Source organism: Coffea arabica, chromosome 2e (assembly GCF_036785885.1).
Source record: "Coffea arabica cultivar ET-39 chromosome 2e, Coffea Arabica ET-39 HiFi, whole genome shotgun sequence".
NCBI classification, from domain to species: domain Eukaryota; kingdom Viridiplantae; phylum Streptophyta; class Magnoliopsida; order Gentianales; family Rubiaceae; genus Coffea; species Coffea arabica.
The window spans coordinates 64,799,528-64,816,333 of NC_092313.1; positions in this window are offsets into that span (position 1 = coordinate 64,799,528).

Below are 16,806 nucleotides of genomic sequence, written 5' to 3' on the forward strand. Positions count from 1 at the left end.
TAGCCCTTAATGAAACACCTATAGTAATTTGCCAAACCAAGGAATGACTTTAGTTTTATAATTTTATGGGGTGTTGTCCAGTCAACAACCATTTTAATCTTCTTTCGATCCATCAAGATCTAGGCACTACTCAATACATGGCCTAGGAAAGTGATATGTTTTCTACAAAATTTAGACTTTTCTTTCTTTATATAGAACTCGTATTCCCTCAACTTACGGAATGCAGCCTTTCAATGCACCACATGGTCCTTTAAAAATTCAGAATATACAATAATGTCATCAAGGTAAATAACAACAAACTTCTCAAGAAAAGTCATACAAGACATTATTCATCAATTTAAAAAACATAGCAAGTGCATTTGTTAAATCAAATGGCATCACAAGAAATCAAAAGAGTCATACCAAGTAACTACAGTCGTCTTCTCCTCATCCCCCAGGGCAATTTTGACCTGCTAATACCCAAACTTTAGGTCAATCTTGATGTAGAATCATGCCTTCACCAAACTATTGAACAAGTCATATACATCCGAAATTCGATACTTGTTCTTGATTGTTATTTTGTTCAAGACGTGATACTCCATACAGAATCTCAATGACCTATCTACTTTCTTCTGAAACAATGCAGGAGCACCATATGAAGCCTTTAATGATCTCAATGCTTTGCTGCTCAGCAACTCATTCAGTTGGCGCCTCAATTTCGTCAACTCCATCAGGGACATTTTGTAAAGATCCTATGCAAGTGGCTTGGCTCCTAAAATCAAATCTATCTTATGTTTAACAGCACATCATAGAGAAAGTCTCTTTGGTAACTCCGCAGGTATGATGCCTGTAAATTTCTCCAACAATCAAGCCACAACATCCGATACTTCCTAGTACACATCAGATTTGATTTCTACCAATGCAGCAAGATATACAATTTTTTCATCCCTCAAATTTGACTCAATTTGTACTGTTATTACCACATTCTTTACTTGGCTGCTTTTCTATCTTGGCAACTTCACCGCTGGAACAAAATCTAGACACTAGCCATTATCTACCCTGACGCCAATCAAGTATGAAATTAGGTAAATTCTGTTTGCCACCATGAAATCTTTGCCGAGGATCAAATCAAAATCATCTATTGGGCTTGCCATGAGATTGCACTGACCCTTCTATGATTCCAACTCCAACTCTATATTTGTTATACCTAAAATAGGCTTGGCCTTAGAATTTGTGGCTTTCAACTTAAAGTCTAGATCTTTCAATTGCAACTAGGATCGATTCATCACTCATTCAGTCACACAATTATGCAATACTCTTGTATCCATCATCACCAGTATCTAGTTACCATTTAGAGTAACTTGCACATGCGTCAAACCGTTGCAAGGAGTTTGGGCATTTGTACCTATTATGGCATTTAGAAAATGCATGGGATTGACTTGTGCATTCTGAATACCAGCTGATCTCCAACATCTTTCGCTACTATTGCACCAACATTTTGATCCTTTTTTTTAGACAGTTACAGGTTAAGTGCGGTTCGTTATAGAGAAAGTAACTTTCTTTCTTGGCATTGAACCTTTGCTTATCCTTGGAAGAAAAAGTACTACTCGTTGCTGTAGGTGTAATCATATATTTTTTTTTCTTCCTCCTCTTTGAAAACTGATCACCCTTCTAATCCTTACCGTTGTCCTTACTCTTCTCTTTCTTCTTCTCATTGTTAGATCCTGTAATCTTGAAATTCACCAACTTTTTGGTAGCACAAAGGCCTGAGACATTCTATCTCCATAACTCTGTTTGTGCCCATGATTGAAGTCTATGGATAAAAGTGTAGACTCTGTCTTCTTCTGACATTTATCTTACATCTAACATCAAAATTTGGAACTCTAAAACATATTCATGCATGCTCTTAATATACTTCAAATTTTACAAGGCATTTCTAGCCTTTCACAAAACAGTTGTGGGAAGGAACTACTTTTTGAATTCCTCTTTCAGTACATCTCAAATGTGAATCTTAGGTTTAGTGGAGTTAGATTGTGCCGTTCTCCACTAAATTTGTATGTCACTGATAAGGCACATTGATACAATCAACGATTTCTCCATTTTAGGACATTTATTGCTTTGAATTTGAAGTATTGTTCAATGTTCCACAAGAAATCCTCCTATTCCTTCAAATTCCTGTTACCTTGAAAAGGTTTCGAATTTGGGACTTTCACTTTCTTCTTGGAAGTTTTCTGAATAATTTGAGTGTTAGAAGAATCAAATGCCTTCTTCAACACACCGATCTTAGATTGTATAGTCACGATCTCTATCTTGGAAGAAGCCATTTCACTTCTCAGCGACTCAGCTTCCCCAACAAAAGAAACTTTTTGAACGATTTTCTTCATCTGAGCGGTTAGAGAGTTGATCATTTCTCTAGTTTACAACAAGACCTGCACGACATTGAAACTCTCTAGAATGTCTTCTACATGTTGTATCAAGTCTTTAAATGCAAGTCCCTGGCATTGCAAATGCTCCTGGATAGAATTTCCATACCCTACCATCATTCACAAATAGCAAAACACACAACAAAAGCACGGTCCAATGGATTAAAATCGCGCTCTAATACCAAACTGAAGCTGCTCTTAAGGGTGAAACTCATTGTCCCACAGCACACAAATTTGTTCGTGCCAAGCAGGAACTAGTAGATAAAGCGAGAGATAACATGTTGCTGACACAGTAGCGAATGAAAAAGTGTGCTTACCAACATATACGTGACGTAGAGTTCCAAATAAGGGATTAAGTGATGCTAAAATTGATTCCCTAGATTTGAAAAAAAAGAGCAGTAAAATAGTTCATTGAAAATTAATTCCTAAATATGGTGGACCACTTGAAGTGATCAAGAAGATCGTATAGCCTATTGTCTAAAGCTACCTAATAGATTCAAGATCCACCAATCCATCTATGTGTGTTTCTTGAAGCCTTATAATCAAAGATAAAATGGATGAGGAAAGGAGCTATGCAAAGTGTGCTCCACCAGTAATCCACCAGCAATTTAACAAGGACGTGCTGATAGTGCTTGATCACAAGACAATAGGGCAGAGCAAAAAGAATAGAAGGATGGATTATCTAATCCATTAGAAGGGTAAGATTGCATTAAAGGCCATTTGGGAGTGTGAGTGACTTTTTGACAATTTGAAGACGAGATTACTGAGTACCTGAAGAAATTGAGGAAGCAGACCAAGTTGATGAGCACATCAATCTCTTTAGGTAGGGGCAGTTTGTTAGCCTCTTAGTGTGTAGATCAGACAGGGATACACGACCGTAGCACTTTCAGCCTGTCATGGTCAAGAAAGGAAGGCTAAAGTAGAAGACTAATATGCAAAATGTGGATTGGTATATATTCTTGTTTTTCATTCATTTGTAGAGGTTTGGAAGTGTCATAGGGTGCAAATTGTGTTAGCTACACTCTGGAGTGTATCTACTATCAATCCTAAGTTTCTTGTTAGTTGTATTTATAACAAAAGAATAAAAACAAGTTGGTAATGGCCAAGGACATAGGGGCTGAGAGTGTGGATTGGCCAAGTTTCATGGGTTATTCGTGGATTTTGAGTGGCTTGAAACCTTATGGCTAGTTCATTTAAGTGTGGGAATGGAACTAGACATGAAATGTTGGTATTAGAGGTAAGCGGTGCGCATCAAATGCTTGTGAATGCTGGTACAATTCCTTTGATTACCGACTGTTGCTAGATAAACGGGTAATCACATACCAAATCAAAGAAAACTTATCAAAGTTTCCGGATTCTTATACATTTGGATCGGACCAACGGTTGGATCTTGTCAACCGTGAAAATGGCTATAAATGTGTTGGCAAGGTAGAGACTATGGGATATAGAAAGAACACCCTTAGAATTGTTATACACTATAAAGCACACAGATCGAAATCATGTTGCCATTCCAAGACAAAGGACATATTGAGGGAGGAGGAAAAGGGCAGTGCTACAGTGGCAAAGAGTTCACCTTTACGTGAAGAATTGTATCAAATAATAGATTATATAGATTAGGTTGCAAATCAGCTATAAGCTTCCATAAGGTAATAGCTTTCTACCTTGCTCAAGTTCATAGGAATATTGATAGAAGAAGTCCACAAATTCATGCCCAATGACTTTCTGCAATTTGTGTCTTCTTCAGGAGATGATTCTTTCAACTTATCATTTTCATTGTTTTCCAAATTGAGTCTGCAATGAATGAATCCCATGATTTACAAAATAGCCTATACCAATAGTACTTATTCTGCAAATAACATCATATTTGAATAACACTAAATTAGACATAATTTAGGCTTTCTATAGACATAATTCAGAATTTTGCATCCAACAGTTATGTTAATTATGAGTTGAAAGATTTATAGGCTTTCTTTACCAATATTAAGTAGAAGTTTCACTCTCCCATATACCTCTTCGTGTTCCTCATTGTGGGAACTGGACAACTCATATCACAAAATTATGTAAAAAATAGTGACAATAGTTTTAGAAAATAGTTGTTCACCAGTATATGCCTAAACAAACTAATGAAATTTCCATTAATTATGCGTAAATACACTGCAACGGAAAAATAACCATAAAATTAGTGAAATGACATAGGAATTATTATCTATTTATAGTTGAAGCGGTCTAAAATTGATAAATTATGGCAAGTAGACTTTAAATAATACAAGGATATGATATGAAAAGTTAACAAAACAATAGGTCACTAAGGCACTAAGGAGACATGATTAGATGATAAAATTCATTAAACTTAGCCAATTTTCATATATTCTGATATAAATAATTTTAAACCCTCTATATATGTTCATGGAACTCCCTTAAATATCTAAGAACATTGAGCAACAATTGAACCTGCTAGAAAAAAAATTAGAAAGTTTAAAAAAGGAAGTATTGTTGTTAAACTAATAAAATAAACTATTAAAAGTAGAGATTGAAATAATAGCGTAGAAACAAGGAAATAGTGAGAATGTGTGAATAAAATAGCACTTATTTTATAATACCAATAGCACTTCATGTCAAGATTCAGTTCATATAGAGAGGAACTAAATCTCGACATGAATTGCTTGGCCAATACCAATAGTACTTATTCTACAATTGATACATGTCGAGAGTCAGTTGATTTTGGCCTAATTTAATGTTATTTATGGTTTAGTTTCTCTCTATTACTTCTCATCTTCTCAAAAGATTTCCTTATTCAAGAGGGAGATCACCATGGTCTCTCTTTTATAGATTTCATTTTATTGTGCTTTTCAACAAAGTCTCTCCTAAATTTTCTTAGTAAGAGTCCTTTGTTTCTCCTAGAAGTTTCTAATTAGAATTTTCTAGCTAGAATTTTCTATTTTTTCTTTATTTTATTATTTGATTCGAATTTAATTTAGATCTGGTTGTCAGATCTAAATTTTTTTTGGATCTTGGGTCTATCTCGACAGATCTTTTCATCATTATTGAAGTTTGAAACTATTGATTAGCAGATCTGGTGATTGGAATATACTCAGAAGGAAGACCGAAGTAGAGGACTAACGTGGAAAAGGTTGGATTGGTGTGTGATTGTTATTTTTCAATCATTTGTAAAGGTTTGGAAGTGTTATAGGTTGCAAATGTAGTACTTTGTGTTGGTTGCACTCTGGTGTGCATCTATACTAGTCCTAAATTTTCTGTTAGTTGTATTTGTAATAAGAGATAACTTACACAAGCTACTCATGGCCAAGAACATAGGGGCCAAGGGTGTGGATTGGCCAAGTTTTTGGATTATTTAGTAGGTTTCGAGTGGCTTGGAACCCTATGTCTAGTTTCTTTAAGTGTAAGAGTGGAACTAGGCATGAAATGTTGGAATTGGGGGGAAGCCATGCCGACCAAATGCTTGTGAACCTTCGGATGATTCCTTCGGTTGTTAACTATTCCTTGCCAAATCAGACAAGCTTTATCAGGTTTTTCTGATTCTTGTACATTCAGGTCGGACCAACGGTTGGATCTTATCAATTGTGAAAATGGCTATAAATATGTTGGCAAGGTAAAGACTAAGGGATATAGAGAGAATACCATTAGAATTGTTATGCACCACAAAGCACACAGTCTGAGATCGTGTTGTCATTCCAAGACAAAGGAGATATTGAGGGAGGAGGAAAAGGGCAGTGCTACAGTGGCAAAGAATTCACTTTTACGTGAAGAAATTGGATCAGATGATGGAGCATATGTATCAGGCTGCAAAACAACTACATGCTTCCATAAGGTAATAGTTTTCTACCTTGCTCAAGTTCATGGGAATATTGGTAGAAGAAGTCCACAATTTCATGTCCAATGACTTTATGCAATTTGTGTCATCTTCAGGAGATGATTCTTCCAACTTGGCTTTTTCATTGTTTCCAAATTGAGTCTGCAATAAACGAATCCCATGATCTACAAAATAGCTAATACCAATGGCAATTATTCTACAATTAACATCATATTTGAATAACATTAAATTAGGCATCTAAACATTTTTGTGAGTACTCAAATAAAGACCTCACATGGTTCATATAGACATAATTCAGAATTTTGCATCCTATAGTTATGTTAATTATGAATTGCAAGATTTACAGGTTTTCTTTACCAATATTAAGTAAAAGTCTCGCTCTCCAATATATCTCTTGGTGTTCCTCATTATGGGAATTGGACAACTCACACCACAAAATTATGTGAAAAATAGTGACAATAGTTTTAGAAAATAGCTACTCAATAGTTTATGCCTAAACAAACTAATGAAATTTCCACTAATTATGCGTAATTACACTGCAACAGGAAAAGAAACTTAAAATTACTGAACTAACATAGAGATAACTATCTTTTTATAGTTGGAGCAGTCTAAAATTAACAAATTATGGCAAGTAGGCTTTAAATAATACAAGGATATGATATGAAACGTTATCGAAACAAAAGGTCACTAGGGCACTAAAGAGACATGTTTGTTAGGATCGAAACGCGGAACACACAACTATTGAGATATTAAGTGCACAATAATTTAATAATAAACAAGCCACAAGTATGAAAGATAAACGATACACAATATTTAACGTGATTCGACTCCACCACTGAACCTACGTCCACGGAGAGAAACTCGTTCTTTATTATGAGAGGAAAAACCCATACAAGAATATAACTTGAACCCAAATTCAACTCTTGTATACCATCTCTTATCTCTCAAGAACCCTCTCTCACCGCCCTATATATAAGGTTACATGTCGCTCTTGTGTGCTCCTTATGTGTAGTATGCCAACTCACCTATTTATAGATAATATTATTTGGTCAAAACCCAAATAACAATAGGAAATCAATTCTAATTTCTAGACTAGTACAGAATAGGAAATAACTTCTAATCCTAAATAAAATAGGAAATTTCTTGACTACGACTTTAAGTAACTAAAGCCAATTAGGAAACTAGTTACTTTCACACAAAGAAATCTATCTAAAATAAATTAAGCCAATTTTCTAACAAATCTCCATCTTGGCAAAAAATTCTTTTAACAACCATTTGCCTTCAACTGTGTACTTTCAACTACCAAATAATATGGTATCAAACTACACACCCGAATCAATTCAGTCCTGACACCAAATTGATTCAATCGACAAATGAACATGTGTAGTTATCCTGAGTCCAATCTCCAGTTGACTCGTGAGAAGGTGCCTCAATTCACCATCTTCCTTTGCAAGATTTCTTCTCACCACCACTTGCAATCCGGAATCCCCTTCTGTGAGTTCTAACCCTAATCATTGAGACAACCAAGTGATAAAATCACCATATTTCTTCTCATCTTCAGGACTGTCTCACCACGTGTGGTTTCCAAGACTCTAAATAAAACGAAAAATTCATAACTGTCAAAACCTTTTGGCGCATGAAAATTAGATCTCTTTATTTCTTTGGGACACATGCTACATCACCCAAAAAACATGACCGAAATCTAAAAGCCACTGGGATGAAATATCAACTGTTGGAGGTGTGAGAAAGTTTCCACCGATTCACGTCCAAAATCAACATTGAATTCCACCTTTTTCTTGATTCTTAAATCACCTGCTTATATTCAACGTCAAGTATCTCCATGTTGTTTGGCTTCCCATCCTTCACCATCCATGCGTTTTGTCAAACCATTGAAACAAGGATACCACTTATTAAATTGTTCAATTGGCAACAGCCGCCAATCTACTTAATCTCAATAGTTAACTAGGATCCAATCTTGAACAACCAAACTCTTGATTCAACCATTCGGTTTATTGGGATTCAAGTACTTATGAACAGCCCAATCTCGCAACCAAGCTCAAATATCACTTGTTAGGATCCAAGCGCGGAACAAGTAACTATTGAGATATTAAGTACACAATAATTTAATGATAAATAAGCCACAAGTATGAAAGATAAACGACACACAATATTTAACGCGGTTCGGCTCCACCATTGAATCTACATCCACGAAGAGAAACCCGTTCTTTATTACTCCCTCCGTCCCATTGTTAATGTCATGTTTCACCTTTTTCATTGTCCCAAAATTAGAGTCACGCTACACTATTTTCCTTCTAACGTTCCGTCCTTGCCCTCATAGTGCATGTGCTAGAAAATCCAAATAAATTTGGTGGGACCTGCTATTTATTATCCATTTAGAGAAGCAAGAAGAGTACGTGAGACTAACTCTCACTTTATAAGGCCAATAATAGCGCGTGTCTCTAACATACAAAGTGATGCTTTTGGTTAAGATGGGACCCACGAAATCATTACTCCATGAAAAACACAAAGTGTAGCTGACCATTGTACTTGCGACGGGGTAAATTTGGAACAAAGGCTTGGCTATCAATAATGATACCACTGTACATAAAAAGTTGCATTCCCTATAAACGTCTCTAATATTGGGACGGAGGGAGTATAAGAGGAAAAATCTATACAAGAATACAACTTGAACCCACGCTCAACTCTTGTATACCATCTCTCATTTCCCAAGAACCCTCTTTCACCACCCCATGTATAAGGCTACATGTCGCCCTTGTGTGCCCCTTGTGTAGTATGCTAACCCACCTATTTATAGATAATATTATTTGGCCAAAAACTCAAACAACAATAGGAAGTCAATTCTAATTTCTAGACTTGTACAGAATAGGAAATAACTTCTAATCCTAAACAAAATAGCAAATTTCTTGGTTAATACTTCAAGTAACTAAAACCAATTAGGAAACTAGTTATTTTCACACAAAACAAGATATCTACCAATTTCCTAACAAGACATGATTAGATGATGAAATTCATTGAACTTAGCCAATTTTTGTACATTCTGATCTAATGAATTTTAAACCCTCCATGTATGTTCATGGAACTTCATTAAATATCTATGAACATTGAGCAACAATTGAACCTGTTGAAAAAAAAATAGAAAGTTAAAAAAGAAGTATTGTTATAAAACTAATAAAATAAACTATTAAAGATAGAGATTGAAATACTAGAGTAGAAATAAGGAAATAGTGAGAATGTTTGAATAAAATAACACTTAATCTGCAATACCAACAACACTTCATGTCGAGATGTAGTTCATGTAGAGAGGAACTAAATCTTGACATAAATTGCTTGGCCAATACCAATAGCACTTATTCTGCAATTGGTACATGTCGAGATTTAGTGCTATTGGGTACATGAATAAGTAACATGTCGAGATTTTGTAGATCTTGGCCTAATTTAGTATTATTCAAGATTTAGTTCCTCTCTATTTCTTCTCATCTTCTAAGAAAACCTCCCTTTTTGAGAGGGAGGCCACCATAGCCTCTCTCTCATGGATTTCGTTTTATTGTTTTTTCAACAAAGTCTCACCTAAATTTTCTTAGTAAGAGTCCTTTGTTTCTCCTAAGAGTTCCTAAGAAAAATTTTCTATTTCTCCTAGAAGTTTCTAGTGAGAATTTTCTATTTTTATCTTTATTTTGTTATTTGATCTGAATTTATTTCATATTTGGTTGTTAGATCTGAAATTTTTTTGGGTCTTGGGTCTATCTCGATAGATTTTATCATCATTATTAAAGTTTAAAACCATTGATTAATAGATCTAGCGATTGGAACATACTTAGAAGGGAACTATAGTGATTTATCTTATTAGAAGATAATTTAAAATTTTCTTATATTTTTTAGATTTGTTCAAAATCATTCAAATCTATTATATCTGTTGTTAAATTGCAAATCTATTATTTCAAATGCATATTTAACTTGCCATTAAGATAGAGATATAAATCAAATTGTATATGATAACTTCCACCAATCCATTAATGAAATTTGCTTTTTATATATAAAAAAATAGTAAGAATGTTTCTATCATTCACTGCTATTATCAACTATTCTAAAGGTTTTCAAGGGTTACAAATGAGGTTTATATGCCCTCTATCTATAGATAATACAAGGCTAAAGGTAGATGTACCAACGTTAATATAATTACATAAATTTAGTATTTCAAATACATGAATTGAATAGTTTCATAAATGAGCTAACGAACTATGAGTAGATATATGAATGTATTAATTAACCTTCTAGGAGGATGAATGTTCTGATGTATCTTTGGGAGATGAATGGACATCCATATTTATCTAAACATTAATTTCATAATACTTTCTTTTGAATGTCCATTACACAAACAATATGTCTTGTTAAAATCTTATTAGAAAAAAATTCAGTGGACAAAAAAACTCTAGTAAAAGAAAAAGAGTATACCATTCTTTTGTATATAGTATATAGCTCTCCCTATTGTAAATATCATTTAAGATCTTTAAGTCGCTGCATTCCAATTTATTTTACCAATTTTTCAGATATTGCAGTCGGTAATGCCTTGGTAAATAAATCTGTTTGATTCTCACTTGATTGAATTTGTTGCACATTAATTTTACCATTCTTTTGTAAATCATGAGTAAAGGAGAATTTTGGAGAAATGTGTTTTGTCCTATCTCCTTTGATATATCCTCTTTTCAATTGAACTATACAAGCTGCATTATTCTTATACAACACAATTAAATTTTCTTTCTCAAAAGATAACCCATAACTCTTTTGAATGTAGTGAGTCATTAATCTTAATTAAACATATTTTCGACTAATTTCATGAATTGCTATTATTTCCACCCATAAAATGGCTGTACCACAACTTGTAAATAAATAATCAATTTGTGACCTTACCTTGTGTGGGTCAGATAAATACACAATATTAGCATAATCAAGCAATTCATGTAAAGATTTATTTGAATAAAATAGCCCAAGATCAACTGTTTCTTAGAGATAGTGAAAGATATGCTTAATACCATTTCAATTCGTCATATGGGGGAGAAACTAAGTCTTACTAATAAATTCACTAGAGATGATATATCAAGTCATATACAATTAGCGAGATATATTAGCATAACAATTCCACTAAGATATGGTACTTTAGGACCAAATACTTTTTCATCTTACCTTTATAGTCTAAAAGGATCTTTGTCAAGATCAAGTGATTGGATGATCATTGGGGTACTTAATGTGCTTTATCCCTATAAAATCACTTTAATATTTTTGGGTATAAGAAAATTGGTGAACAAAAATTTCATCTTCTAAATGCCCAATTTGTAAACCAAGGCAAATTTTTATCCTTTCAAAAATTTTTGATCACAAATTCAACAACTTTTGATAACTCTTTAAGAGTTCAAATCAGATTAAGATCATCAACATATATAGTAATAACCACAAAATTTGATCCATTTTTTTTTATATAAAAACACATGGATATATTGGATCATTGGTATAGTATTTTTAATGAAATATTCACTAAGGCGGTTAGACCACGTATGTCCAGATTATTTGAATCCAAAAACCTTTGTAATTTAATAAACCAAATAAATAATTTTAGAAACTTTCTTGAGGTTTTTGACAATTGTAACTACCTTTCTTGAGATTTGAAAATTTATGAAAATCTCCCTTAAAAAGTATGTCTTGGTAATAGTTGATGATATAAGAAAAAAAAAGAGTAATGAATATCCAATATTGCCCCTCTCTTATATGTAAAACAAATTAAATGTTAAAAAATCAATTATCACCATTATTCGTTAAGTAAAAATTTCGAATTATTTTTTTAGGTTAAAGAAGTATTACCAAACAAATATTTTATTTTTCTCTTTTAACTCATTTTCACTTCAAATTTGTTAAGCTTGTGAAGGTTATCATAGTATTTTCATAGTATCAAGAAAGGCAAGTGATTTTTTCAAACCTTAAGGGATGGTTGCAATTGTTAGAAATCTCAAGGGAGGTTTCTAAAATTATCCTTAAAATAAATTTCTTGAGAATTTGATTTACATTCATTAGGCATGCTGAATCCTTCAAGAATTCTTATATAATTATCATTATCAAGATTTCTATATAAATAAGTAGTGATTACGTCCATTTTGTGCATATCAAGTATTTCATACACTGCAAAACTCACAAGATAGCTAAATGTGGTCATATCTATTACAAGTGAATATGTCTCATTATAATTAAATCTAGATTTTTGTGAAAAACCTTGGATTACAAGTCGTGCTTTATATCTCACAATTTCATTTTTCTCATTCCTTTTTTACACAAATACCCATTTATATTCCATTAAGGTCCAAAAACATTTTGCTTTATCAATGAATCCAATTTAGATTGGATCACATCTTTTCAATTCAACCAATCATTTCTATGCCGATATTCATCAGTTGATTTAAATTCAAGATTCTTGTCTTCTTCTATAATATCAAGTGCTACATTATATGCAAGAGTATTATAAAATATTATTTCTTTGCGGTTCTAACTTTTTTCCATAATGATAAAATTTATTGAATTTTCAATAATTTTATTCTCTTTAGAAGTACATTCTTCAAGAGCTAGCTCTTCAAAAGTGACCTCTTCAGTAAACTGAATTTTGCTACTATTTATATTTTGGAGTCGTTGGCCATTTCTTGACCCCTTGATTTTATTATCATTATTCAATCTTCTTTTCTTTCGAGGATTTTTATTTTTGGAATCTAGGGGTCTACCATACTTCATGCATACTTTAAACGGATAAGCACTTGTAATTTGTCGTTTTGAGATGTCAACCTTAACTAGAACATTTTTGCAGGAATGTGATTTAATAACTCTTCTAATGTCTATCCAGCAACTGATTTACAATTTTCTGCAAATGAATAATCCTTTGAACTTCCAATTCATATTATTTTCAACGATAATCAAGGAAATCTTACAATATTTTCCAAGTGATTTTCTTTTTCAGCCAATTGTTTTCCTTCCTTTAATGTCGGGAAATGCAATTTATTAAAATGATAATTTGCAAATCTTGTAATAACAAATCATTGATTAATGGTTTAACATATTTAATTATAGAAGGCAATTCATACCTGACATACATCTCAAATCTTTTTTGGAGACCCATTTTAGTATGTTGGAGCAGTGCTTGCATAATAAAAATTTTTCAAATGAGAAATATTAGGCTTATAACTAAATGTAAATTTAAGGGGATTAAGTATTATGACTTGTCAGTTTAATTTTCATAATTATTGTTACATGTAATATAGCATATCCCCTAACTAGATAAAGAAAGTTTGACCTTATTAATAATGGTCGAGTAATTAATTGTAGCCGTATAATAAATGATTCGGATAAGCCATTTTATGTGTGAATTCAATATTTATTTTGATAGACATGTAATAATAATCAAAAGCATGTGATAAATATTCAATAGCATTATCTAACCAATTTTCTTAATTGTATAATTCAAAAATTATGCTCGTAATTTAATTATCTGAGGAAGCAATCTCACAAATGCCGTGTTAAGAGAAAATAATAAATATACATATGACTATCTTATTGATACATCAATTGGCACCATAAAATATTTAAATGTTTCACATTGTAGATCTACAGGCCTATATATATCATCATGAATTTATTCTAGAAATGCAGGGAATTTAATCCCCATTTTAATTGGTGATGGTTTTCATAATTATTGTTTTTGAGAGCAAGTAATACACGAGAATTCATTAGAATTCAACACTTTTTGATTTTTCAATGAATGGCCATATAAATTTTCAATTATTCTTCACATCATTATTGATCCAAGATGATTATCCCAAATCATAAAATCATTGAAATTAGTAAACTTCTGGTTTACTAGGCGATGAATTTCAAATGCACTAATCATTGCATAATATAAGCCAGAAGAGAGTGAATGAGCTTTTTAATACACATTTCTTCTCAAAAATGGTATTTGTAATCAATAGATATTCCACATTTGTCTTATCTAGTGTCTCAATGTAATATCTATTTCGGCGGATACCATTAAAAAATAAATTTCTTAGAGACTTATTCGAGAGTAGTACATTTTTTATAACAAAGTTTGTTCCTTCATAGAGAAATATAGTGACTCTAGCAGAGTTTTCAATCAATTTTGTACTACCACTTATAATATTGACATTTGTCTCTTCCATTTTCAAATGGCAAAAGTACCTTTTGTGTTTAAATATGCCATACGTAGTTGCACCATCAATAAAACAACTATCATTATCACCATTTCATGATCCCAAGTATTTTGCATCCATTTTTTCTTCAGGAAAAAAATTCTTTTTCTAAATATTAAGATCCACAAGTACACTTTTGTAATATAAACGATAAACAAATAAATTTAACTCAAAAGGAAATGTTACCTCAAAGTTTTTCCAAGTATATGGTATTTGTGCTCAATGATTGCTCAGTGAGGACTCGAAAGTCATTTTCACATTTTATTTATTTATTTATTTTATCTAATTAATTAATTATTTTATTTATCTTTATTTTTATATTACTTGTCTTAAATTCTTGGCTGCTTTAATGGTTAACTCATGATTTTTATCCTTTTGACTTATTTAATTTGGTAAATAAATGAATTTCACAGTGCACTATACAAGTATGACCAACTAGTGAGGTGTATGCAATAAATTTGGTAGACAAGAAGGAGTTTTGTACAAAAGAGATTATGTGACAAGGGGTGTTAAGAGTTAATTGGAGGAGCACTAGATATGTTGGTGATTAGAGATAAATAGAGAAGCAAAGAGATATACATTAATCTTGTGATGCCAAGTGTCAATCATCCAAGAACCTCTTGACCAAGGTGAGTTTTGTATTTATCCAAGTTTCCTTTCCATTTCACCACTAAAAACAAGCTTTCTTTTCTTTCTTGTTGGCTGACTTTAGAGAGAGAAAAGGGAAAGAAAAAACCTCAAGTTCTAAACTTGATCTCTTGCTTGATTCGTGAAAAATCCAAAGAAAAACTCCTAATCTACTCCGTAAATCCTTGAAACAAGTGTGAAAGGAAGCTTTTGGTGAAATTCTTGGCGGAAGGAAGATTTTGATTTGCTTTCCATCTTATTGTGTTGAGGTAATTTATTAGGAAATTTCTCTTGCTTCTCTTAACTTTAAGTTTATTTGATATATGAAGTCATAGAAACTAAAAGGATGATGTTTATGGAAGATTTCATGTTTTTGTCAAGTTAGATTACAATTTTTCAATTTTGATGCAAGATATATGTAGTTTAGTTCAGAACTTATATATGTGGAATTTGATAGATTTCTTTGTCTAGAACATGTACCATACACCCTATGACATGTCATCTTGATTAATAATGGATTTGCCACGAAAATAGGGTTGAAAATTGGAGGGTTAACTAGAGGAACTTGGGGTTATATTGCTGCAAATTCTTTCTTGGTCAATCACGTGAGAGAGTGAGAGTTGAGGTGTAAGTTTAGGGTGATTTTAACCTACTCTGCTCTTGTTATTAAGGTTGTTGTTCTTACTTTTGGGGTTCATAAGTGAGTCCGGTCGAGAGTCAGGCAGACAGTCCGCCAAATTCTAAGGTACGCCACTTTTCCTATCCATTGGATAATTTTTAAGGGACCTATATATCTCCGTTTAAGTTTCTTTCTCTTTCCTGCTCTGATACCACCTGTGGCGACGCCCATCTCCCCTTAAGGCGTACCCTAGGATTTGGTAGACCATATAGGACTCACTTACGAATCCCAGAAGCAAGAACAACAACCTTAATAATAAGAGCAGAGTAGGTCAAAATCACCCTAAACTTACACCTCAACTCTCACTCTTTCACGTGACCATTCAAGAAAGAAATTGCAGCAATATAACCCCAAGTTCCTCTAGTTAACCCTCCAATTTTTAACCCTATTTTAATGGCAAATTCACTATCAATCAAGATAACATGTCAGAGGATGTATGGTACATGTTCTAGGAAAAGAAATCTATCAAATTCCACATATATAAATTTCTAAACTAAGTTACATATATCTTGCACCAAAGCTGGAAAATTGCAATCTAACTTGACAAAAATATGAAATCTTCCATAAATATCCTCCCTTTAACTTCTATCATTTCATATATTGAATAAACTTAAAATTAAGAGAAGCAAGAGAAGTTTCCTAATAAATTATCTCAAAACCCTAAAATGGAAAGCAAATCAAGATCTTCATTCCGCCAAGAACTTTACCAAAAGCTTCCTTTTGCACTTGTTTCAAAGATTTACAGAGTAGATTAGGAGTTTTTCTTTGAATTTCTCACGAATCAAGCAAGAGATCAAGGTTAGAACTTGAGGTTTTTTCTCTCCCTTTTCTCTCTCTAAAGTCAGCCAACAAGAAAGAAAAGAAAGCTTGTTTTTTGTGGTGAAATGAAAAGGAAACTTGGATAAATACAAAGCTCACCTTGGTCAAGAGGTTTTTGGAGAATCAACACTTGGCATCACAAGGTTAATGCCTATCTCTTTGTCTCTTTATTTGTTCTAATCACCAACATAT